Raw genomic sequence first — 27996 nt, forward strand, 5'->3', positions numbered from 1 at the left:
ACTGCAAGGATGACGAATTAAAGATTTTATGTTTTACTTCCTCTATCTTTGAAAGGGTAGCAAACTTATACAAATTCATGCTCTTACAATAAATTTGTGGAGAAATTGTTACTATACCACATGGCACATTTTCAATAATCTCTTAAATGTAATGCCAACCAAGACAAATATCTATAGCAACAACAAATGAAGCCCAAATGAATCCAACAAGAAATGTGTATCATTGGGCAAACCTAAGTTATCAGGTGTAGAATCAACCTAAGCAGTAACATATTCTAATTTGCTAAATTTTGCCAAGCCCTCCATCTTTGGAATCCCCAAATTTAAGGTTCCTTTCACTAGAAATTAGATACATATGTTTTTCTTTACCGCCAGGATTTAACCCTTATTTGCGAAAAAAGATGAATTCCAATACAAGGACAAAGATAGTCTTCATATGACCAAGAACTTGAAATCAGATTGTTGTGAACTGGTTAATGCAGATGAATTGGCTAAGATTGATGCCAACTGCGATCAAGCATGAGATTGTAAGGAAGAGTTGAACAATGATGGCACACAAGATTAGTTATAGAACTCTAATTAACCTAATGATGGAGGAATATCATGTGCCCAAGTTTTTAAGCTTATGATTTCACTTATGTAACAAATAAAAAAAAATACTACACTTAGAAAAATAAGATAGGAATTATTCCCTTTCCATCTTACCGTAGAAGTTGTGGAATAATCATAAAGATCCACTCTTTTCTCTACGATCCAATAATCAAGAAAATGACCTAAAATGAGCAAGGTAGCTAATTGCAATGGCGCAGAATGTCCAAGAATATGAAAAGAACCCAATGTGTATTTGATTTGAAGGTAGTGAACATACTATGTATACAAAAACAGAAAAGAGCTTTGTATCACAAAATAACAAAACATTTACTAGCCTAATCAACAAAATTGGAGTACCTCAAATGCAAACAACAACAAAATATTGTATGTCTTTGACATTAATGAAACATAGAAAAGTGTTGTCAAAGGATGATTTAAAACATGCATATTGTTGCATAGAATTTCTCCATATTGTAATCACAACAACTACAAATCCTTTAGTATTGACAATGACATCTGTGATAGTACATATTGCTACACCAACTAGCACTACTATTATACTTAACTTGGTATCTCTTGAATAACGAATATTTTGAAAGAGAACTTCAAAAAAGAAGGATACATGTATCATGCTCAACTTTTCTATCTGCACAACAAATAGAATCTCGTATAAGAAACTAAATCTTAACAAAAACAAGGCATTACATTCAAAACAACAAAATATATTTATCATGCTCAAAACTGCAATACAAAGTGAACCTCATAATTTTTTTTAGATATTTAAATAATAAAATTCAATCTGAGAAAGAGATTGTAATGAACGAGTTATGAACCATTCAATAGACTCCGCCTACAGGAAGCATGCTTATCTAAGGCCCCTAATGTTTTATTAAATAGGATACATGCCAATTTGCAAGAAGCCATATGAATGTGGGATTGGAATAACATTGCATTAAAATACTCCCAAAAAATTAATAGTTCAACTTATGTCATTTAATAATATGATTAAATTATTTAAGCAAAGTCTTTCGGTAGAAATCACATAAGAGAATTTTTTGTCCGACACGTTTCGAACCAACACACAAGTAGAATAAGAAAAGTATTAATTAGATTAAAATTAAAGAAGAATTTAAAATAGTATTTAATTAAATTTAAATTAATAAAAAATTAAAAATAGAATTAAGATTGAAATTAGATAATTAACATAGTATATATTAAAAGTTTAAAATAAAAAGGAATTAATATAAGGGGGTTGGGGATAGAGGGAAGAGAATAGGAAAAAACAAGGGGTTGGGAATAAGGTAACAAAGAGGACCGAGTGAAAGGTGAAGGGGGAGGGTAACTGAGAATGGGTAGGCCTAACATAAAAGTTAGGAGGATTAGGAATAGAGGACAAAAAATCAATAATGGTTTTCCAAGAATTGTTCAATTGATGTCCATGTTCTCTATTAAAGTTGTTAGGATGCTTTTCAATTTCTATAGCTTCCGTAATGATGTGGTTTGAGTTGAAACATGTAGAGGTGAAGACTTTGGTTTTCACAAAAAAAATAAATGCTTAGTATTGTAGGAGTGTTCATTGATAACGGATTTAGTGATTCAGTTATGGTAGGTGTCATGCATATGCTCTTTAAGACAGGCTTTGAAGGATCTTCCAATTTGTCCTATGTAAGACATTCCACAGGAGCAAGGGATCTTGTAACAGCCTTGGTTAAAATTCTATGTAAAAATATATAAGACCACGGTCATGGGACACATATTCCAAGCTGAGTGGTGGGAAAATCATCCTAGTGGGTGTTTATTTGATTTACTATGGCTAATGATATTGGAAAAGATAATGGAAAAGGATTTGGAGAGGAAAATAGTCATCAAATGGAATTTTATTTATGAAAATAATGGAAATTAAGAGAAAAGGAAGGTGAAACGTCATAGGTTGCATGTGAGGAGGAAAATGAAGGAAAATAATGGAAAATGAAGAAAATAGAGGCCTCATTGATAAAAAGGCTTATGAGGGTCAATGGGTAGGGTTTGGTTAGTGTAACCTTTTGTTCGTTCAGTATTGGAGCTCTCTCATCATTCTCTCTCTCATACTCTTAGATACCTAGAGTTTTCTTGGAGGACTTTTGGAGGGTGTGGTAGACTTGGATTTTGGATCAATAAGGAAAAGGAAGAGCAGGAAAGCACAAGAGGACATCATGATCATCGGCTACAGTGGGTTTTTCTTGCAGGTATCGAGTTGCATGTATATTTTCCTCACTAGTTTTGGAATTTATGACACATGAACATGGTTTATTAGTTATGATCTATCATTGGCATGGAGGATTTCCTGGATTGACAATGGATTTTCCTACCCTTTCCATTTCATGGATAGCCACGATGTTGTGGGTTTAGTTTTTTGGTTTTCTGGTTTTTTCTCATGTATCCTTTAGCTTGGGTTGAGTTATTAGTTCTTGGAGACCTGGTTGGACAAACACTCTGGAAGCCCTGTAACATCATGGGTTGAGTTACTAGTCCTGATAGACTTAGTTGGACAAACAATCTGGAAGCCCTAGGAGGGTTGAGTTAATAGTCGTAGAAGCCTTGTTTAGATAAACACTCTGGAAGCCCGGCGAAAATTGTGGGTTGAGATACTAGTCCTGGAAGCCTTAGTTAGAAAAAATGTTATGGAATCCATGGAAGGCTTGGATATAGACCAATATGATGATGGTTTTGTGATGTACGACTGTGCTGTGGAATCAATGTTTGATGGGTTGAGGTTTTTGGCCTATGGAAGTGCTAGATGGTTTCGGATCGATGTGTTCTATGAGATCCCACATTCATGCTTGGAATATGGCACGAGGGTGAATGACTGAAGAGAGATTTGGCTCAGCCATTCTACGGCCGAGTGGAATGTGGTAGTCTCATACCGAGTCGGATTTTGCATCATTAATAAGAGGTTATATCTTCTTATTATCTCGTGAGTATCATATTGTTTTATATGTGGATTATATGGTCATTATTTCCTTACTATTTTTGTTGTTATGATGCTATTTATGAATATGTATTATGACAGTGGCTACGTATGGATCCCATCATGTTTTTACTTCTATATGAATGAAAAATGTATTTATGGCCTAATGGATGAAACTGCAGCTAAATTTCTAAGGAAACAATGCCTCATAGTGAATCTCAGATAAGTATGAGACCCCTATGCTCATATTTGTTATTTAGACCTATAGATTACATATTCATGATATGTTTGATGAAACGACTGTCATGGCTAGTAGGGGTTGAATCAAGTTCTTATTCAAGTGATTGAATTTATACTGTCATTTCCTTGTTATTTTACTATTCTAAATATGTCATTCAATTTTGGGCAGTGACTTGGGTTATGGGCTTGAAAAAGTGGCTCAAATCTCAAGGACACTGGCAAAACGCTATGCAAAATAGTGCTCGGACATTGGCTTGTGGCTTGCAGGCTTGTGAGAGTTTCTAGAGGCCCCTAGATGCTGGCATGCCCATCGCATGAGAGCGTCCATAGGTGAAGTGGTCCAAAAGCTTAGTGGGACCCAAGGGCTAGTTGGAAGAAAGGTTCGATTGGTTCTTGAGGGTCCTAATGCTGATGTTGAATGTCTGTATGGTGTGTTTCCATGGATTCCACTTCATTAACATGACTTAGGAGGTCAAATCATATCATAGTGGCCTGTCGTCCTATGTTTAGCCTCATTGGCTAGTTGCTTGGGTAGATGTGGGAGGAGGGTGCTAAAGAGTGGTACCAGAGCATGGTTCACGCCTTGGACTGGATGGGACGTGTGTTGGTCATGCATTCATGCCAGTTTCATTCCTTATGCTTGTAGCCCATGTTATTGTTGCATTTGCATGGTGTTGATCATGGTTGTAATGAGGTTGCCATGTAGAGGTTGATGGAGTTTTCGTGGGATGTGTTGTCATCACTGTATGGTTGTATGCGATTTGTTATGCATGTCAGTGTCTTCATTTTGCTATGCATGGCTTGTCATGGTGAATTTTTTTATGCATCAGGTCATTGTATGCAATTAGTTCATCTTGGGGCTATTGGTATGTTATGATGCTAATGTATTGAATGAAGTAAAACAGGAGATGTAGAACATCAAAGTGAAGTTGCAACATTATACCTCGAGGCAAGAGAATGTCGTCATACAGGTTTGGATGTTGGGCATGTAGTTATGTTAGTTAATGGATTGCTATATGCATTAGGGTTATATACATTAGGTTTATGTACATGTCTATTGATGTTATGGTTACATACATGATAGATACTAGTTGATTAGTGTAGTCATATGCACATGTGTCACATCGCCATGAGTAATAGTAACCTATGGTTGTATGCATTGCTCCAGTTGTTTTATGTTAGATAACTTGATGATTATGCTATATGTTGTTGATGAGTATGCTATAGGTTTACTTGTTGTGGTTATATGATAGTGATCTTGATGATTAGTTTATACATTTTTTTTGTTATATGCTAGTAACTTGATCATTATGGTTATTACATTAAGATCTTGTTATTATATGTATCATACTAAGTTGTATTGCTCTATGCAATGGTTAGGGTTATGGCATTCAGGTATGAGTTAATACGTTGTGTTATTATGTCGTACTAATCTCAACTGATGGTGCATATGTGATTATTATGTATGAATGATAATTGTGTATGAGTTTATGATGTGAACATGTTAGTTTGTTACTGGATATCATGATCTTATTTGTGCTTGAGATGATGTGTTGTAAAGCTATATCATGATGAATGAATTGATTCTACAGACAAGATAACCTACACTGAGATACATTAAGGTATAGGCTTGCTTATGTCATCTACATTTTGCCTGAATGTTTGATTGTGTCGTCTATTTGGTGTTTGAGTGTTTGCTGTCTCTCCTAGCATCTAGTTGATTTATTTAACATGGTATGTTTGCAAGTTGGATGAATTACATAATATAAGTATGTATTCCAATGATCTTGTTTTAAGATGATTGTACTAATACATATGTGTTGAGACAATTTATATGTACTTGAGTGTAGTAGATGATAGTTGAAGCATTATGTCTAATGACTATGAGTTGACTATGGATTATGAAATGATTGTTAGTATTGGTAAAGGTTGATTTCAAATTTATAGAAATGATTGCATTGATATTTGGAACACGTGGTTGACATGTGTGAGTAGTTGTAGGGAAACATGCTTGGTATTAGCATGAAAAGGTAATAATTGATGTGTTTATATAAATAACAGTTGGGTGATATGAAAATACATATTAAGCCTCGATTGCAACAAGGTAAAAAGGTAAAAGAAAGGAATTGGGCAAGAATTCCTTTGGCTATGTTTGGAAACCCTAATTCCAAACGAATGAGTGCTTTGCATACATGAAGTTTTCTTAACGTTATTCTTGTTTGACATTATGTGGATATGTGATAGATTCACGAACATGTATTTGACAAGTATAACAATCGGTGTCTAGTTATATCTAGATATGGCAAAGGATTGGAGTCTCTTGAAAGATGACATGGATGTGTTTAGTTGCAAGCAACGTGCTTAGCACAATGAGGTAAGGTAACTGGTGCATTGTTATGTTTATTTATACACTGACAATTGCATGTTTATGGTAGTATTATGCAGGTGATTGCATGGAAAAATATAATGCCATGGAATCTTGAAGAAGGATCAGGTTGAGCTTTCCCTAGGAACCATGGGGATTGATTCATGGCATCTATTGTTAGCCTTATGTTTTTTGTATTTTGGTGATTTGTTGTGCTTGATTGCGGTTTTGTTTGCATCTTGCGCATGATCATGCCACTTTGTTTGTGGTGTTGTATTGTTATTGATTTTCATGGTTTTCTTATTTTTTGTTTCTTGTTTTTCCTTTTATGTTTTGATTTTTGAGAATTGGTTGGGAAAAGAGTTAATTTAATGGAACTCAGGGAGAGATGAATGAAACATAGCAGATAATGTAAGACCCGAATGGAGATCATTATATATATAAGGGAAGCTGAAAGAGTATGAGAACCGATTGAGTTGGTTGGGTCCATTGGTGTAAATCGACAATGGTAGGACAGTCATGGGAAAGGTAATTAATAAAGGTTAAGATGAATGGATTTGAGCATCATATGCCTTGGCTATGTTGGGAACTGTTGTTCTCGATGTTGCGCATGTATTACATGCATAAAGGGAGTTTTGTTAACCCAAAACTCATGATATTTGGAAATTATGTTATGATCATTATTATGATGATTTTTATATATGTATACATGTATGTATGTATGTATGTTGTGTCCAACAAGGTCGTCATGGATCATGGTTGTTTAATGCTAATGTTTATATGTATGTACGTGTGTATGTATGTCATTATATGACCAGATCATGATTCTTTTATGATAATGTTTATGTATATGTATCTATGTATCTATGTATATGCCACTATCTGATAGGGTTTTCAGGAATCATTCTTGTGGATGAGTGGTTTCTCACATGGGTGAATGGAATGAAGAGGTTCTTGGTATTACAAAGAATCAAGTGGGAAGAGTAGTCCTAACAAATATATGACGTCAGTGTCATGTGGTTATGAGTTGATATTATGTGATTATATTATGTTTATGTTATGGGAAGGCTATACCAAGGGATACATTAGCGAAATGAAGGCGGTGTTGTCTGCAACATGTCGGAACAAGCATGGATAAGATACTGGAAGCAAGGTTTCTTGGTAGAGACAATGTGGTTTTGGATGTATGGTACTATTGTTGTACATATGGTGCTATGTGCATGTTGCATATGTAGTATTTTGTACATATGATTTTGTGTTTCGATTGTATATATCGTGTTATGTGAATATTTCAAATGCAGTGTTGGGTATAGATGGTGTTATGTACAAGTTGGATATGCATTGTTGTGTACATATTGTACTGTGCACATGATGGATATACAACGATGTGTGTATATGGTGCTCTGTGCATGTTAGATATGTAGTGTTGTGTACAAATGATGCTATGTACATGTTGGATATGTAGTGCTATGTATATATGGTGTTCATGCATGTTGTACATGTGGTGCTATGTAAATATGGTCTTGTGTGCATGATTGTACAAGTGGTGTTGTGTATATGTTGTACAAGTGGCATTGTGTGTACGTGGTGTTGTGTACATGTCATTCCTGTGGTACTATGTACATGTGTCATGTACATGTTGTGCATATGGTACTATGTACAAGTGGTATTATGTACACATTGTACATGTGGTGCGGCGTACATGTGGCATTGTGCAGGTGGTGTTGTGTACATGTGATGTTGTGAACACGTTATGCAGGTGGTTCTTTGTACAGGTGGTACTATATACATGTTGTACATATGGTACTGGTGTACATGTGGTATTGTGTTCATGTCGTGCACGTTGTGTTGCGAGCATGCGGTACTATATATGGGCATTGTGTAGTTGTGGTATCATGACATGTATTGATTGTGTGATACTCTGTGTATCTGCATGTATTGTGTGGTGTTATACATCGGATATAGATGTATGTTGTTGTGTCGTACATCGGATATAGAATTATGTATGTGTTGTGTTTTACAACAGGTGTAGGTTTATTTATGGATTGTGTTGTCTCGTACACTAGGTGTAGGTGTATGAGTTGTATGTTAGGTGTAGGTGCATGTATTGCATGTTGTCTGTGGTTTTATGTGTGTGATGCTACATGGTTGAGGAAAGGGAACTGGGTGTTTTTTCAGGTGTGGCTACTGATTTAGAGTGCGTACAGAATAGGGATGAACGTAGAAGCCAAGGATTGGTCAAAGGATAAGTATCAGTATTTTACTTCAATTTTATTATGCATGTGATTTATGATTATGGTATATGATGATTGGATGTGACTTATGATTATGTTTTATGATGATTTCATGTAATTCATGATTTTAATTTATGATGGTTGTGTTTTGAGCTAACCTGATGTGATATGTTTATACATGATGATTTGGACAAGGATGCTAGTTTGACTTGTTGGGATAGGAAGCGAACAAAATTGCAAGTATACCTTATTGACAAGCCACCAATGAGGTGTGATTTTATCTTATTTAAATTTATTTCGAATCTAATGGGAATTATATTCTTGGTACAGGAAATCATGAACATGCCTAGTTGGGTGGTTGAAACCAACTACAAAAATCAACAACAACAGTGAAAGAAATTGCAACATAGAATAGTATGATGGTAAAGCATTCAAGAGCAGGGTCATTATAGGACAATGATACCCAATAGTCTCCATTGATTTCCATGAGCATGCTGTGACTGGTATGATGGTTTTAAGGCAAGGATATGCCTTTATTTTTGTATCTTCCGATGCGAGGAAGTCTTGCCAAGGGATGGACTGCTTGGAATGGGGGTGCTACCAGAGCTTGGAAGGTGAGTGAATGCATAGAAGGGGGTGACTAGATTTCCTGAGGGATTCTGTAGCAGAGAAAGGAAGACCAGGGATGAATTTGTTTGGGTCATTATAATTTCCAAATGGAATCAGATGTTAATTGGGAGTGTGCCTTGGAATAATGAGCCGATAATTGTTCATTGAAGAGGACAAGTGGCGTAGGATTATAACGCTTGACATTGGATGCATATTTGACTTTGGCAGTGGATTCTAGATGTCCTGGGAAGGAGGTGAATCCTAGTATTACTTTGAGGGTCGAGGTGTGAGCCTTTGGATTCCATTGTTGCAGATGCAGGCATCACATCCTTTTATTTTCTGGTTGAGAAAATGTACATATGTGTATATGTGTATATCGTTGTGAATATTGTATCGAGCTAGATTTATAAAACTCCATAAGTAGTATGATTATTTCTTGGCTCAAGAAAATGTGTATAATTATATATGCATTGTAAATACCATAATGAGATATGTTATAAAGCTCCAAGATGCAGTATGTTGTCATGTTTTCGTGATGTTTTTCTTTAGAGTAGGTCTTTCATTGTAAATACTGCAAAGAGTTCGATTATAAAGCTCCATGGATAATATGTTTTGTTTTTAGTAGTCTTGCTAGTTATAGGCGTCATCGAAGACCGAGAATGGTGTCCCCCTACGGAGGAGTGTTTTGTAACAACCCTGGTTCAAAATCCTTGTAAAAAATATATAAGACCACAGTCATGGGACATGCATTCCAAGCTGAATGGTGGGACAAACTTCCTATTGGGTGTTAATTTGGTTTATTATGGCTAAGGATATTGGCAAAGGAAATGAAAAAGGCTTTGGAAATGAAAAGAGGCATTAATTGGCATTTTATTTACGAAAATGATGGAAAATGTAGCTCTATATAAGTCGATTACGGTGGAAGAACTCCTTTTGGTAATCAAATATTTTGCAAGAGATAAATGTCATGTACCAAACAGACGGATGGTGGAGTTAGTTATACATTTCTTTGATAATATGAATGGGGAATTGTTGGCGATGGTAGAGGAGTCCAGAATCGAGTAGAAGATCTCTGGATCTATTAAGTCGACCATTATTTCTCTAATTTTGAAGGACTCGAACTCACCCTCTTTTTATGATTTCTAGCCGATTTCTTTGTGCAATATTATTAACAAGATCATTTCCAAGATTATTGCCGAGAGGATAAAATATTCCCTCTTGAAACATATCATTGGAAAACAATTTGTCTTCGTTCCAAATTGTTCCATTCATGATGCTATATCCGTATCCCAAGAATGCATCCATACAATGCATATGAAGAAACTTGAGGTGGTGGTGATGAAGATCAATATTCTCTTTCATAAAAATATGAATCCTAATGAGGCTCTAGGCCTCCTTATTTATACAACTAAAGTTTCCAACAACTTAATTAAATATAGGGAGGTTTGGCTCCCAATATTAATATTAATTGGTTCTTAACTATCACTGGCTCGGCTCCCTACAACTCCAAGCTAGTGAGATTTGATTGATGGATCTTCGAATGAGTGAGGATTTAATGAGGAAGGCCCATCTCATATAATCTCTCCTTCTTGTCTCATTCAAGCTCTTGCACCTTAATTAGCCATAATTTTCTCCCAAAAACCTGTAATCAATGCACATTAGACCACTAGATATAACATTGTACTTTTACTCATCTCATTAAGAAAACTATAATTAAAACATGTAAAGAACTATGAGAAGAATTGATTTTAGTAAGCTTGGAGGCGTATTAAGGTCCATATATTTTACCCAATGATAAGCCTCATCATCACCCCCTACTGAAAGTGTTTTTCATCCTCTGAATAACTCAATATATGTCCATGTCTTTCATTGCTCTAGTGGTTTCCCTCACATCCCATGCTTCTATTGTAGTATCTACTCGATCGGTGAAGAAGACCAATCGATAGAAAGGTTCCCTTCTCTACTTGGACTAAAAGCTGCATATGAGGGAACTGAAGGGGTGACTAAACAATTATGCTACATAAATTAAAGGAGGCCTCATATACCTTGACCATGCCAACAGGGCATGCAAGGGTCATCCTATGCATATTACAACCCTAACCAAAACACATCCATTCCCTCTTGGGCCCCCCTGCTCATCCCTCTTGGTCTACACCTTCTCCCTGGTCTTTTAAACCTTAGTACCATTCCCAACCAACCAACCAACCATTTCATCCATATACCCCTCCACAACCTGAGTGGAATGCACCACCCCAGGGGTGGAGGCCCCCATACAACAATGCTCCATATTTATTGCCTTCACCTCCTACTCAACCACAACTTTTACACCCTGCTCCACCTAAACACCTTAGATGCCTGCCCAACCAAACCCGAACCCGAACAATAGACAGGCACAACAGGTCTACAGTGGAGAGACATCCTACCCTACTTATGCTGTGGAAATTCAGGAAATCAACCTTAGGTCTGGGAGAGTGCTCCCATATAACCAACCTCCATCTCCACCTAGGGAGAGTGAAGAGGAAAGAGAAAAGGTATGACTAGAGTGAATCCTCCACCCTTTCCTGAAAGATTAACTCATCCAATCCAACATACCCTAGAAAAAAATGAACTTCTAGGTGAATTGAAAAATCTATGTGTCAAAATCCCACTTCTCCAAGCTATTAAGAATGTACTTATTTACAACAAGTTGATTAAAGAGAAGTGTTTCAAACATCCAGGGAGGCGAAAAGGAGACACCTCTACCATTAATGTCATTGGATAATTGTCTAACTTAATGTTGGGGCAGGGGATTTTCCCAAAGTATTTAGGCCCTAGAAGTCCTGTAATAGATGTACACATCAATGCCACCATTATCCCACATGCCTTGATTGATCTTGGGGCTGCCATTAATGTAATGACTAAGGACACCATGCTCAAGCTGAATCTCCAGAGTTCATTAAGAAAGACCATGACAACATGTTGGGGAGGCTTCATGATTCATTGTGGTAGTAGAGGAGAATGATGGTGCACTAAGCCTATACATTGGCCCCATCATTCTTTGGTAGTTTTGAGGGCCTCGAGGTTGTCAGCTACATGTCTTCTTACCTTTGTTCATCGTTATAGTGGATGGACCAACTAATTAGGGGAATGGAAATGAGTAGCAGTTCATCGTTATAGTGGATGGACCAACTAATTAAAGGAATGGAATGAGTAGCAAGAAAAATGTGTCATAAGAGATTCAGTGGATGAGGAGAATATATGCATGTGGATCAATTAATTGATGAACTATGTATGTGAAAAGAACACCTAGATAATTGGTGGTTACATTAGTGACCCATGTAATCTGTTAGATGGGTTCTTTTTATATGGACATTGATGTCATACATACAAAGATAACAACAAGGGTAATATATATATATATATATATATATATATATATATATATATATATATATAATGGAGTCAAATGTTATTTCATGTAAATGGACATACAACTCTAAGACCTAGTAAGTCATGCATCCCCATAGGTAATTACCAATAAAGTATGGGTTGACCTAGGTGATAGGGGGGATGTGGGGTAAAAAATATCCCGTGTAAAAATTTTTTCGGGGGTAAGGGCTAGAGTGAGAGGGGTTCTCACTTAGCAGTAAACTTGATTCGGGATAGAGTCAAAGTTGACTAGGTAAACAATGATGGTTTTGGGGCAGATAGTATTGTGCACCCATGGTTTTTTGTCCATGGTATTGCATGTAATGGAGCGTATAAAAAGGCTAGGAAGACATTCACTGTAATGTAGGCCTCGAGGTGAGCAGTGAAGCCTCACTTTGCTGTCTTTGCCAAGTTTTTGGCCAAGGACAATGAGATTTCATTGAGAGGGTTTTGGCCAAGGATAATGAGATGTCATTGAGTTGGGTTTTTCTGTGGATTAGGTTTTTGGCCAAAAATAATGAGATCTTATTAAGGATTTTTTGGCCAAAGATAATGAGATCTCATTGAGTTGGTCGTCTTGGCTAGGTTTTTGGCCAAGGATAATGAGATTTCATTAAGAGGGTTTTGGACAAGGATAACAAGATCTCATTGAGTTGGGTTTTTCTGTGGATTAGGTTTTTCGTCAAGAATAATGAGATCTCATTGAGAGGTTTTTCTCCAAATATAATGAGATCTCATTGAGTAGGGCTTTTCTGTGGATTTATGTGTATTCTTGCTGGTTATTTTAATAGAAACAATGAAATATCATCGGGTGAATAACAATGATTGGACTCTTATTTTGATACGGTCGTAAATATTTTTTTATGGAGCAGTGAAATCTATAAATTACTGGAGTTTTATTTTGAAAATATTTTAAATTGAGCAGGTTTAATCTATAAATTAGATATGTTTTTTTCATGTACCGCCTATTTGTATTTGTTTTTCCATGTTTATTGTGTACTTTTTTAGCTAATTATAGATAACTCTTAAATGATTATAATTATAAAACAATTTGAAATTATAAATATGATTTTTTTTAATTATAAATATAATATAATACATTGTAATCTAACTAAGATAGATAAACGAGGGTAAGAAATAATTGCGAGAAAAGAGTGCGCAATTGTTTTAATGCACTGGTAAATTCTCTTCCTCTTCCATTCTTTTCGCACAATTTTTATCTCGATTGTAAATTATTATATTTATGATTTATAATTTTTACTGTGAAGTTCCATTACATGTAAAGATGGCGATCTCTGTGTTATAGTGATGGGTGCAAGAATAATAATATTGTCTTTGATAAATTTCCCCTTGACCTACAAGTGTCATTGTTATCCCTCAAATAAGACTGGTTTTAATTAGTTGTTATTATCAAACCCCTATCTTGCCACCATGTCTGAGCCTCCATTACGCAACTTCTTCCTTCATTCTCATCTCGTCATCTAGTGCCTAGCTGCCAGATCACCAGGCAATTCCATCTTCTTCTTACCGATGAAACACGTGGCACGTCCAGGTGGTTACCACCTTTCGGCTGCCCACGGTCGTTGTACTTGGATTCCAATGATGGATCCCTGTGCTTCGAGGGTCAGGGGGAACCCAAACTCGACACAATAATTGGTGATCGATGGGATCAATTGAAAGATTAATCAGGAAATGCAAGTTGATGCTTTCGGGGTGTGAAGTTATTCAGTGATGTATGTGTCACACATTTGTTTTTTGTTGATGATATTTTAACTTTTGGAATGGCATCTGCTCTGGAATGGGAGGCATTATTCCATATTTTTCATCGCTTTGGTTTAGCATATGGCTTGAATGCCAATGGAAATAAGTATGTTCTTATTCACGCGAATGGGAATACTGTTGTGATAAGACAAATAATAAACCTTTTTGGGGTTCTCCATAAACCACTTCATGAGGGATTCATGTATTTGAGATACAAGCTAAATCCAAACAAGTACTATCTACATGACTCGCACTGGCTATTGCAAAAATTTAGAAAGAAACTGGGTTGTTGGACATACAAAACACTTTCGCTTGGGGGAAGATTCACCCTCATATAGTTGGTTTTATAGTAGATGGCAGTATACTAGATGCACCTTTTTACTCTACACGTGCACATTAGCAATCAAATAAATTCACTAATGGCCAAATTTTTGTGGTCGAGACCAGAAGATAATCATAAATTTCACTTAATAAAATGGGAGGATATCTCCAGGCCTTGTAGCATTGATGGATGGGGAATACTAAATGTTAAAATCTTTTGAAAAGCACTGATTATTAATTCCATGTGGAGATCTTCTTTTGGGAGGGCATTGTTCACGGGATTTTCAAAGAAAAGTACCTAAATTGTTTTTCCTTTACAATATGGTTTCACAGAGGAGAAATTGGCATAAAACAAGGTTCTTATATTTGGAGGAGTTTCCAGAAAGCCAAACTATGCTTTCCACAATGTATTTGATGGGCCTTTGGAAGGGCAAATCAAATCCTTATAGGAAGAGATCACATCATGGGTGTTAACAAGGAGGGGAGACTATTGATTTGTGTATTGGAAGCGTTGCAATAATGAGGTATGTTTTACTTGGAACAGGTGGTGTTTGCATGGCACAGGACTCAACTGATATGGAAGAAGGAAACACAACTCAACATGATGGGACATATAGCACAGGTTTGGAATGAATATGTAACCAGTTTAAGGTAGGTTGGGCTTTGCATGAATGTAGTTGGTGATTCCCTCGGCTGGGATGGGGGTCAATTAAAACAATCCGTGGTGGTGGAGGAAGTCTATAATAATCTCTCGATGCGGGGTCAAAAATACGCTCCTCAACCTTGGTTTAGAACATTATGGAAGTTAGCCACACCATTAAAAGTGAATTTATTTTTATGGCTGGTATGGTACCATAGTATCCTTACTTGGAAATTTTTTGCAAACAAGGCTTCACTGGATCAAGATGTTTCGTCCTATGTCAGGCAAGTGAAGAATCAATATCACACCTGTTCCTTCATTATAGTTTCACTTTATATGTCTGGTCCATTATATTTTCTTCATGTAGGTTACCCTTCGAGACCTTTTTATCCACATAGCATTATCTGAGATGGAGTACCATTAGGAGTGGGAACAGTCCCTTCATTACCATGTTCACTCTCTAGGAAATATGGAAGACTCACAACCACTGTATCTTTCATGGGCATCTTGGCATTGTCAACCATGTATGTGCTAGAATTATAGCATCGATCAATCATCTGGAACCAAAGAGCCCTCGCATTCGGGACTTGTCTAAGCGAAACTCAACCCCTCACATTATTTTACCAGTGCGATACTTTGATGTAGTGGCACAAAGGGGAAAATGTGGGTGTGGTGGTTGGATATGCTTGGATGCACATACATGTTACATGTTGCATTGAATTAATGGATGCGACAAAATCACTAGGGCAGAAATGATGGCACTATGGGGCATGTTGTGGTTTTCTAGGAGAATTGGCATTCAAAACATACACATATTCGGAGACTCACAAACAATTATCAATGGTTTTAAGGGAGAATCACAATTTGACCCACTGGAACTTCAGGGATGGAGGGAGTGCATTGATGCTTTACTTGGTATTTTTGGGAGCTATATGTTGACACATATTTTTATGGAGGCTATTCTAGTTGTTGGAAGTCTATCCAAAGAGTGGTTTCATGATCTGTAAGGTACCATGTTCTACAGTACCACCACGATAGGCATCCGGCGAGAAGATGGGAAATTTGAATTACTGTAGCTGATGGATTTTTGGGTGTTTTAATGACTCTTGGTATGATGTTTCATTGATGAATATTTTTAGACTTTCTTTGTTGAATCTTTATGAAATTTGAGGGACATGACATATTTAGTTTGAAAAATAATGTTTTAGCTATATGGTGGAGAAGGATATGTTATTAAAATCCCCATTAAAATGGTTGCAAATGTTTTTTTTTTCATCTTGATTAGGTTGAATTTTCAGGGAGGATGCAAGTGATCGTGTAACTGGTTTATGACTTAATATATATATATATATATATATATATATATATATATATATATATATATATATCTATATATATATATATATATATATATATATATATATATCCAGTTAGTTTTTCTCTTCAGAAAAAAATTAATAATAATATACAAAAGAAGTTTAAGAATCTTTGGTTAATGTAAAAGAAAATGATCGGTATATCGGTCTAGAAATCATCACATCATGATCGTTGGGATCTTTCTGGATATCATGAGCGTTGGGATCCGTGACCAAATAAAATCTGGTAAGATTGTTAGGTAAACTTGACTTGGGATAGAGTCAAAGTTGACTAGGTAAATAATGATGATTTTGGGGCGCATGGTATTGTCCATCCATGGTTTTCTATTTGTGGTATTGCATATAATGGAATCTATAAATGTCTGGGAAGACTTCAGTGTAATGTAGGATTGGAGGTGAGTGGTGAAGGTTCACTTGGCCATCTTGGCCACGTTTTTGGCCAAGGATAATGAGATCTCATTGGGTTGGGTTTTTCCCCGGATTTGGGGTTTTCCTAGATAAACATTATAAATATAATATTTATGTGTATTGTTACTCGTTATTTTATTATTCCTCTCTATAAATCTTGGTAAATCTCAGTAATTAATTTATCTCTCTGCGGTAAATTCTTAACAATGCATAGGTGTAATGATTTCTGTTGTTTCTATGGTTTTGTTTCTGATGCATAAAGTTTGATAATATATAGATCTACCTGCGAAGAAGCCAAATCTAGTTAGATTTGGTGTAAATCTACAATTGAGAAGAATGTTGGCATGGTGCATCCATACAACTGTGCAAAGGAGAATTTGTGAGTTGACCTCATGTTTAATTTGAAAACTCGGTGAATGCAAGGTATGAATGGATCTTTGGTAGCTAGATCTCTAGACCATGTATTAGTATTTATTTCTTCAATTGGATTCACTCATTTGGGAAGCAAAGATGTGCACTAAAAATTTATGGATCTGATTGGATTGGTTGAGAGAAGCATCCACGTTGAGCGGATATGGATCAAAGCGGATTGGAGGAGATGATTTGCTTTATCTTGCTGTTAAAAGGTATGATTTTTCCCTTTGTTAACCACAGTCATGATTAGAAAAGGTTTGAAGCTATCAAAAAGTGTGGATCTATTTAGAAAAACCTAGATCTGAACAGGAAGCATTGTGATTGGAGCATTTGAAACCGAGACCTGCTAGGATGCAATTTGGGTGTCAAAAGATTTGATCTGGGTGCAACATGTATGGTGACAAGGGTGCTCGTGGATGCCATGGTGAGTTGTTGGAATCGCTTGATCCAGAGCTAGGAGAAATTTTGTATCTAATTGTTATGATGGAGGCGTTGTTGAGGCTGAGGCATAGGAGTGGCGGTTGTTGATTAGCTCTAGAATGGAAGGCATATCAAAGATTCAGTTCCCAAGACCTGAAATCCAAGGATGCAGAGGGTAAAATGGAGCTTCTATGGAATGATTTTGTGAATCCCACTGTGTGTGATTAGTGGTGGTTGTTGGCAGGGTCAAAAGGGACGAAAGATGACCCAGGAGAGAAATAAATTTGAGCTGCTGAGGATTGTTCAACTGGCTCTGGAACTGCACGCCCACCTGTGTGCTTTTCAAGAGGCTCGGGAAGGTATTGAACTGCCCGACCTTGTCAAGGATGTCAGTCACATTTAGGAACATTGGCATGGGAGCCGAAGCCACAAGTGTTGAGGCGGGCGCGATGGAAAGAATACAAGAGAGAAGGTGATTGTGAAGATCATGATGCATATGGGGACCATTTTCTCCATATTGAAACTCAAGGATTGGGACCTTCAGTGTACATGAATCAAGCAATTGATGATGGGAGGACTACCATATATGTTTTGGCTTGGGAAAACGCAAGGGTATTGCAATGTGTCGGGGAGGCTTCATGATTTGTCATGGTAGTGGAGGAGAATGATGGTGCGCCAAGCCTATACATTGGCCCCATTATTCTTTGGTAGTTTTTAGGGCCTCGAGGTTGTGAGCTACATGTCTGCTTACCTTTGTTCATCGTTATAGTGGATGCACCAACTAATTAAAGGAATGGAAATGAGTAGCAAGAAAAATGTGTCATAAGAGATTCAGTGGATGAGGAGAATATGTGCATGTGGATCAATTAATTCATGAACTATGTATGTGAAAAGAACACCTAGATAATTGGTGGTTACATTGGTGACCCATGTAATCCGGTAGATGGGTTCTTTTTATATGGGCATTGATGTCATACATACAAAGATAACGACAAGGGTAATATATATATATATATATATATATATATATATATATATATATATATATATATATATATATATATATATATATATATATATATATATATATTTATATTTATATATATATATATATATATATATATATATATATATATATATATATATATATATATATATATATATATATATATATATATAATGGAGTCAAATGTTATTTCATGTAAATGGGCATACAACTCGAAGACCTAGTAAGACATGCGTCCCCTTAGGTAATTACCAGTGAACTATGGTTTAGATCTAGGTGATAGGGTGTATGTTGGGTTAAAAATATCCCCTGTAAAATTTTTTAGGGGGGTAAGGGCTAGAGTGAGCCGGGTTCTCACTTAGCAATTTAGGTAAACATAGTTCAGGATAGAGTCAAAGTTGACTAGGTAAACAATGATGGTTTTGGGGCACATAGTATTGTGAACCCATGGTTTTTTTGTCCATGGTATTGCATGTAATGGAACCTATAAAAAGCTAGGAAGACATTCACTATAATGTAGGCCTCGGGGTGAGCGGTGAAGGCTCACTTGGTCGTCTTCAGTAGGTTTTTGGCCAAGGATAATGAGATTTCATTAAGACGGTTTTGGCCAAGGATAATGAGATCTCATTGAGTTGGGTTTTTCCGTGGATTAGGTTTTTGGCCAAGAATAATGAGATCTCATTGAGTTTGGTTTTTCACTGGATTTATGTGTATTGTTGTTGGTTATTTTGTTATTCCTATGTGTAAATATCGATAAATCTCAATAATTAATTTATGACTTAATATATATATCCAGTTACTTTTTTTCTTATGAAAACAAATTAATAATAATATACAAAAGAAATTTAAAAATATTTGGTCAAGGTAAAAGAAAATGATTGGTATATCGCTCTGGAAATCACCACATCATGAGCGTTGAGATCCATGACTTGATAAAACCTCTCGTGCTGACCTCCCAGAGAATCCCTGCCGAATCCAATGGCACTCTAGAATATATGCAAATTGGGCATGAAATTTGTGAATGCATAATATAGATAAACTTGCCCCGTCAGATTTAAACTTCTACTTACTGTTAGTTTCCAAGCATTCAAATGATAGATCAAATAAATCAACTTGAATAAATATACTATAATTAAATCATACCTCAAACTTCTATATACAAATTTCACTAGAATTCTTATTCCCCAAAAGCATTCTATTCTAAATATCGTCGAGTGAATATCAATTGTTGTGTGGTACTCTAGGGAATCTTCGTTCACATATGGAACATTCATATTTTTCTGACCACTGCCTTATTATCTTATCCTAGAGGGTAGAGTCAATTAGAAGAGGGGTATCGTTCAAATTTAACCATACTTGGTTGTTGGATGATTCTTGTACCTCCATGGTCAAGGACTTCTGTAATGCAACCATGGGATTTGGACAAGGGTCATCCATGGATAGTATCATCTATAGACACAAATGATTGAAAAGTTGGACTAGAACATGGGAGAGACTTAAAGACAAATAATTATCATTGGAATTGGAATCATTTTTGGTAGAGATAGGTGAGTCTGGGAAGACCTTTACTACATAGGTGCCCTCTTCACATATACTTAAGAGGCTAGATGTTTTGGAAACTAGGAAAATGTAGATCCTAGATGTTGGGTCCCTATAATACTAGTGATTACCCCATTACTATTGTAGTTATAACCCCTATTTATATTTTTGTGCCCCTATTACCCCCATATTGTTATTTCTGTGCCCCATAGAATCCCTCTATTGTTATTTTTGTGGCTTTATATTATTATTGTTAGGTCGGCTGGATTATATTGTGACTCCTTAGACTCCTATATATAGAAAGGAGGTTTTGTCATTTGTATCATCCAAGAATTGTTCATTTATGTAATGTAAAGGAGGTTGCCCCCTCGAAGAGGCTGAATTCTAAGGCGTTGATCTCTCTTTTCTATCTTTTTGTGAGCTGGTTTCATAACATTTGGTATCAGAGCTTTGGATTCTAGGGTTTCGCTGCTCCAAACAGGTCATCGTGGCATTTTCGCTATAACTTTTTTTCTGTGACGTTTCAGAAGTCGAAAAAAAAACCCATTTGAGAAGAAATCTTGCTGAACCTTGGGTCCGAATTTCAGAGCTTTTTGCATGATATTTGCGGAGATATGATCTGAGGAAGTTGGTCTTTTTGCAGACTCCTGAATTACATTCAAAACAGGTGACCTGGGGAAAATCGTCATAACTTTCTCTCTGGGGATCGGATTGAAATTTCGTAAGAAGGTACAGAAAGAGGACGGACTGTAGTTTTGTGTGGGTGTTTTTTAGATCCAAAGGTCGAAACAGTGACTCGTGGCACGTCGTACAAGTTCGCTCTACTGAACTAGTCTATAATCAAGTCACTGTGGGAGATTTCGCATAACTCTTCCTTGGAGAATCCAATTTGGGTCAGACTTGTGGCATTGGAAAGAGGACATAGAGGGCTACTACAGGTCACAAATTCAGAACTAGATGATTAGAAAGTACAGAGATACATCAGAGGCAATATCGAGCTCCTACAAAGTGAAAAAAGGTGTGTAGATTTTCTTAAATTTTTGCTTAAGCTTGGTTTGAAAATTTATTTTGAAGGAATTCAAAGGGCATAGTAGAGCATTATTATCGGTAACTGATGCCCCGAGGAAAGAAAATGCAAACACCTAGTAAGGAACCTGAAAGCTCTAGCATGACTCATGAAGAAGAGGAAGAAATGCTACATGATATATCAAAATTACAAGACCAAGTGCAACAAATGTCCCTCACAAAAAGGAACAGAAGCTAAGATGGATGGTTTAAAGAAAGGTGTAGAAGCTAAGATGGATGTTTAAAGAAAGGCGTAGAAGCTAAGATGATTGAAGTGGAAGCTAAGATAGATGATTTGAAGATAGATTTGAAGACAGACATGGAAGAATTGAAGAAGTTGCTACAAGAAAGGGTCACTAATGGTGAAAAGGTAGTAAAGGAAACTCATGATGAGAACAAAAGAAATGTTAATCATGATTCCATAGACTCTAATGTTGGATCGAAGACTCACCATGTTCCAAAAATCGATATGAGGAAGTTTGATGGCAAGGATCCCGCCACATGGATATTACAGATGGAGCAATTCTTCGATCTCAATAATGTGCAAAACACACAAAAGGTACGTATGGCAACTTTATATTTGGAACCAAATCAGTTTGTATGGTATCAATGGCTTTGTTCTCGTAAACAATTTATCACTTGGGCAATTTTTACGGAAGAATTGATAGCACATTATGAGGATACAAAAAGCAACACTTTTTTTAGCCAATTGATAAGTCTCAAACAAAAGGGTTCAATAATGGAGCACATTGAGGAGTTCCAAAAATTGAACATAAGGGTAAAAGATATTCCAGAGGAGCATAGGATTGATGTGTTCATAGGGTCTTTAAAGGATAATATCCAACATGATGTGCGCCTTTGGGAACCTGATTCATTAGAGAAGGCATTCAGGTTAGCAAGAAAAATGGAAAGCAAAATTATGGCAACTAGGAAGCATACCATTCACAACTATAAAGACGGAAGTGTTGTTGCCCATAGTCTTCCACAACCTACAAGGTTGACACCACAACAATTGGAAGAAAAAAGAGCAAAAGGGCTTTGTTACAATTGTGATAGCAAATACACAAAAGGTCATAAGTGTGCTGAGAAGAAATTATTCTACATAGATTGTGAAGAGGAAGAAGAAAAGGAGCAAGAAAGGTCAAAAGAAGAGGATATATTCCAGGAACAAAGCCTAGATGAAGAAAAAATAAATCCGACCATATCTTGTAATGCATTGGCGGGAATTACCACTCCTCAAACCATCAAGATAGAAGGACAAATCAAGAAGAAAAAGGTAATAGTGTTGATTGATTCAGGAAGCACCCACAATTTTATTCATTGTAGGGTAGCAAAAGAATTGAATTGCTTCCTATATCCAGCACCAGAGTGTCAAGTGATGATTGCAAATGGAGGAACAATAAATTGTTCTGGAAAGTGCCATAATATCAAGCTATCCATGGGAGAATATGTATTGACTAGCCCAATGCTTTCCATTCCAATGGGAGGTGCTGATGTTGTACTAGGAGTCCAATGGCTACAATCCTTGGGTACAATAGCTTTTAATTTTCAAGAACTTTTCATGAAATTTTCTATGGAAGGAAAGGAAGTTGAATTAAGGGGTATTGCAGGGAAACCAGGAAAGATAATCAGCTCTAATGGCATGACAAAGCTTCTAAAAAAGGAGCAAAGAGGTGTAATTGCACAATTATGTTCGCTAGATGTTTCCACATTGGAATCATCTATTTCTCCAGATCTCCAAAAAGTCCTGGACAATCATTCCAAGGTATTTGAGACTCCCAAAGGTCTCCCACCTATGCGTGATCATGATCATGCTATTCATCTGATTCCAGGAAGTGTTCCTCCAAACATCAGGCCGTACAGATATCCCTATGTCCAAAAAAGTGAAATTGAACGTATGGTTGCAGAAATGCTAGAGGCTGGTATAATTCAACCGAGTCAAAGTTCTTTCTCAGCTCCAGTAGTATTGGTGCACAAGAAGGATGGATCATGGCGCATGTGTCCAGATTATAGGGAGCTCAACAAGCTCACTATTAAAGATAAGTTCCCCATTCCTGTCATTGATGAATTACTGGATGAATTGCATGGATCAATTTACTTCACCAAGTTGGATCTTCGTTCGGGATATCATCAAATCAGAATGAAGATTGAAGACATTCCAAAAACGGCATTTAGAACTCATGAGGGTCATTATGAATTTTTGGTCATGCCTTTTGGCCTTACCAATGCACCTTCAACATTTCAAGGTTTGATGAATTCAATTTTCAAACCATTCCTTAGAAAATTTGTGTTAGTATTTTTTGATGATATACTAATCTACAGCAAGTCTTGGAAGGATCATGTTGAACATGTTGACAGGGTGCTACAACTATTGGAGGAGAAACAATTATATGCAAAAAGATCCAAATGTTTCTTTGGAGTCCAGGAGGTGGAATATTTGGGTCATATTGTATCTCATGAAGGAGTTAAGGTAGACCCTAGCAAAATTAAAGCCATTAAGGAATGGAAAATCCCCACATCCATAAAGCATCTGCGAGGATTTCTTGGGTTGACAGGGTATTATCGCAAGTTTGTTAAGAATTATGGGAGAATAGCAGCACCTCTAACAACATTATTGAAGAAAGATTCATTTTCATGGACTCCGGAAGCAACAAAGGCCTTTGAACATCTTAAAGAGGCAATGTGCCAAGCACCGGTCTTAGCTACACCGGACTTCACAAAAACCTTTATTGTGGAATGTGATGCTTCAGGAAATGGAATTGGTGTTGTTCTAATGCAAGATGAAAGACCCATTGCTTTTGAAAGTCGTCCAATCAAGGGAAAGTTTTTAAGCAAAGCTATTTATGAGAAGGAAATGTTGGCAATACTCCATGCACTTAAGAAATGGCGACCCTACCTAATGGGAAGACACTTCAAGGTAAAAACGGATCATGATAGCCTTAAATACTTTTTAGAACAAAGATTATCCTCTGAAGAGCAACAAAAGTGGGTCACAAAGATGTTGGGTTATGACTTTGAAATCATCTACAAAAAAGGGAAGCAAAATGTGGTGGCAGATGCACTCTCAAGAAAGGATGAGGATGTGGAAGCATTGTTGTGTGCCATTTCTATTATCCAACCAGATTGGATAAACGAAGCAAGGGAGGAATGGAAGAATGACGAAGAAGTGTGGGCACTTATTCGAAAGCTACAACAAGATTCCAGTACTTCTGATACATTTAGCTGGAAAAATGATTCGTTATGGTACAAAGATCGCTTATACCTCTGTAAGAATTCCCAGCTAAAACAAAAGATTCTTATGGAATTGCACACTTCTCCCTTAGGAGGGCACTCAGGATTTTTAAAAACTTACCACAGGGTTAAGAAGGAATTTTTTTGGGATGGCCTTAAATCAGATATTCAAAAGTTTGTGGCGGAATGTTTGGTTTGCCAACAAAATAAAGTTGAAACAATTAAGACACCGGGTCTATTACAACCTTTATCCATTCCAAGCCAACGTTGGGAGGAGGTTTCAATGGATTTTATCACAGGTTTACCCAAGTCTGAGGGAAAGAGTGTCATCATGGTGGTAGTTGACAGACTTACCAAGTATGCACACTTTTGTGCATTATCACATCCATTTAAAGCCAGTACAGTTTCTACTGCATTTATGGAAACAGTTCAAAAGCTACATGGAAACCCAAAGATTATTGTAAGTGACAGAGATCCCATTTTCACTGGAAATTTTTGGACAGAATTATTTTCTTGTCTTGGTACTCAGTTAGCTCATAGCTCATCTTATCATCCTCAATCTGATGGGCAAACTGAGATAGTAAACAAATGTTTGGAAGGATATCTTCGTTGCTTTGTATCTGATAAACAGACACAATGGGTCAAATGGTTGCCTCTGGCTGAATGGTGGTATAACACTTCCTTCCATACAGCAACAAAAATGACCCCATTTATGGCACTTTATGGGTATCAACCACCATCCATCACATCATATTTAAGAGAAAATTCTAAGGTTCAGGCAGTGGAACATCACATCGAACATCAACAACAAGTCCTCCAACTCTTAAAGGATAACCTCGTGTTGGCACAAAATAGAATGAAACAACAGGCAGATCAACATCGCAGTGAAAGAAGTTTTGATGTAGGTGATTGGGTATTCCTACGGCTACAACCATATAAGCAAATGTCCCTAAAGCAAGCTAAGAAGGATAATAAATTATCACCAAAGTATTATGGTCCGTACAAGGTGTTGCAAAAGATTGGTACTATGGCATACAAATTGGAGCTTCCTGCAGCTTCTCGATTGCACCCAGTTTTCCATGTTTCATGTTTAAAGAAGGTTATAGGTGACAAGCTCCCAATTCAAACAATATTGCCAGAACTTGACGAGGAAGGAAAAATTATATTGGAACCGGAAGCAGTCACAGAAACAAGAACTCGACAGCTACGAAATCGATCAATTTCAGAGTATCTTATCAAGTGGAAGAACTTATCCGCTGAAGATTCCACATGGGAGGATGAGAATTTTATGCAGAAGTATCCAGAACTACTCAAGCGTTGAGGACAACACTTTTTTGAAGGAGAGGGGCATGTTGGGTCCCTATAATACTAGTGATTACCCCATTACTATTGTAGTTATACCCCTATTTATATTGTTGTGCCCCTATTACCCCCATATTGTTATTTCTGTGCCCCATAGAATCCCTCTATTTTTATTTTTGTGGCTTTATATTATTATTGTTAGGTCGGCTGGATTATATTGTGACTCCTTAGACTCCTATATATAGAAAGGAGGTTTTGTCATTTGTATCATCCAAGAATTGTTCATTTATGTAATGTAAAGGAGGTTGCCCCCTCGAAGAGGCTGAATTCTAAGGCGTGATCTCTCTTTTCTATCTTTATGTGAGTTGGTTTCATAACACTAGAAGTCTAGGAGACCACATGGAGGTTGAAGAGTATAGCCATATGGATTCCGGTGGGGGACCATAACACCAAATTCTTCTACGAATATGTCAATAAGAGGAGGAATCACAATTCCATTTGGAATATCAATGGGAAAATGGTAACATGGTATATTCAGATGAGGAAATTCGAAGGGAAGCGGTCACATTTTTTAAAAACTTGTTTACAGCTAGCGAGGGGATTAATTATGAGGACCTTTTATGGGGAGTGGAAGAATATCTCATCATGTTTGATGTTGTGGAAAATGTAGCTCTATATAAGTCAATTATGGTGGAAGAACTCCTTTTGGTACTCAAATATTTTGCAAGAGATAAATGTCTTGTACCAAACAGATGGATGGTGGAGTTATTTATACATTTCTTTGATAATATGAATGGGGAACTATTGGCGATGGTAGAGGAGTCTAGAATCGAGTGGAAAATCTCTGGAGCTATTAAGTCCACCATTATTGCTCTAATTTTGAAGGTCTCGAACTCATCCTCTTTTTATGATTTCTGACCAATCTCCTTGTGCAATATTATTGACAAGATCATTTCCAAGATTATTGTAGAGAGGATAAAATCTTCCCTCTTGACACATATCACTGGCAAAAAATTTGGCTTCGTTCCAAATTGTTCCATTCATGATACTATATCTGTATCCCAAGAATGCATCCATACAATGCATATGAAGAAACTTGAGGCAGTGGTGAGGAAGATCAATATTCTATTGCATAAAAATAGGAATCCTAATGAGGCTCTAGGCCTCCTTATTTATACAACTAAAGTTTCCAACAACTTACTTAAACATAGGGAGGCTTGACTCTCAATATTAATATTAACTGGTTCTTAACTATCACTGGTTCGGCTCCCAATGATGCTCATGACTCGACTGCCTACAACTCCGAGCTAGTGAGATCTGATTGAGGGATCTTCGAATGAGTGAGGATTTTATGAGGAAGACCCATCTCCTATAATCTTTCCTTCTCTCATTCGAGTTCCTGCACCTTAATTAGCCATAATTTTCTCCCAAAAACCTGTAATCAATGCACATTAGACCACTAGATATAACATCATACTTTTACTCATCTCATTAAGCAAACTATAATTAAAACATGTAAAGAATTATAAGAAGAGTTAATTTTAGTAAGCTTGGAGGCGTATTAAGGTCCATATATTTTACACAATGATGAGCCTCATCATCACTCCCTACTGAAAGTGTTTCTCATCCTCTGAACAACTCAATCTATGTCCATGCCCTTCATTGCACTGGTGGCTTCCCTGACATCCCATGCTTTTGCTGTAGTCTCTACTTGGTCTGTGAAGAAAACCAACCCATAGAAAAGTTCCCTTCTCTAATTGGACTAAAAGTTGTGTATGAGGGAACTGACGGGGTGACTGAACAATTCTGCTACATAAATCAAAGGAGGCCTCACGGACCTTGACCATACCAGCAGGGCATGCAAGGGTCATCCTATGCATATTATAACCCTAACCAAAACACGTTTATTCCCTCTTGGGCCCCCCCTGCTCATCCCTCATGGTCTACACCTTCTCCTTGGTCTTTGTCACCTTGATACCATTCCCAGCCAACCAACCAACCATTTCAGCCATATACCCCTCCACAACGTCAGTGAAATGCACCACCCAAGTGGCGGAGGCCACCACACAACAATGCTCCATCTTTATTGCCTTCACCTCCTACTCAACCATAACATTTA

At 36.9% G+C, this 27996-nt stretch overlaps 1 pseudogene; it reads right to left on the reverse strand.

Moving 5' to 3' along the window:
- Nucleotides 1-283: 283 nt before the first annotated feature.
- On the reverse strand, nucleotides 284-27958 carry LOC149206482 (UDP-rhamnose/UDP-galactose transporter 5-like; annotated as a pseudogene).
- Between the last annotated feature and the right edge of the window lie 38 nt (nucleotides 27959-27996).

The sequence above is a fragment of the Pinus tabuliformis genome, chromosome 1_2 (genome assembly GCF_031772625.1).
Source record: "Pinus tabuliformis cultivar Carrire ecotype Pingquan chromosome 1_2, CPIR1, whole genome shotgun sequence".
Classification (NCBI taxonomy): domain Eukaryota; kingdom Viridiplantae; phylum Streptophyta; class Pinopsida; order Pinales; family Pinaceae; genus Pinus; species Pinus tabuliformis.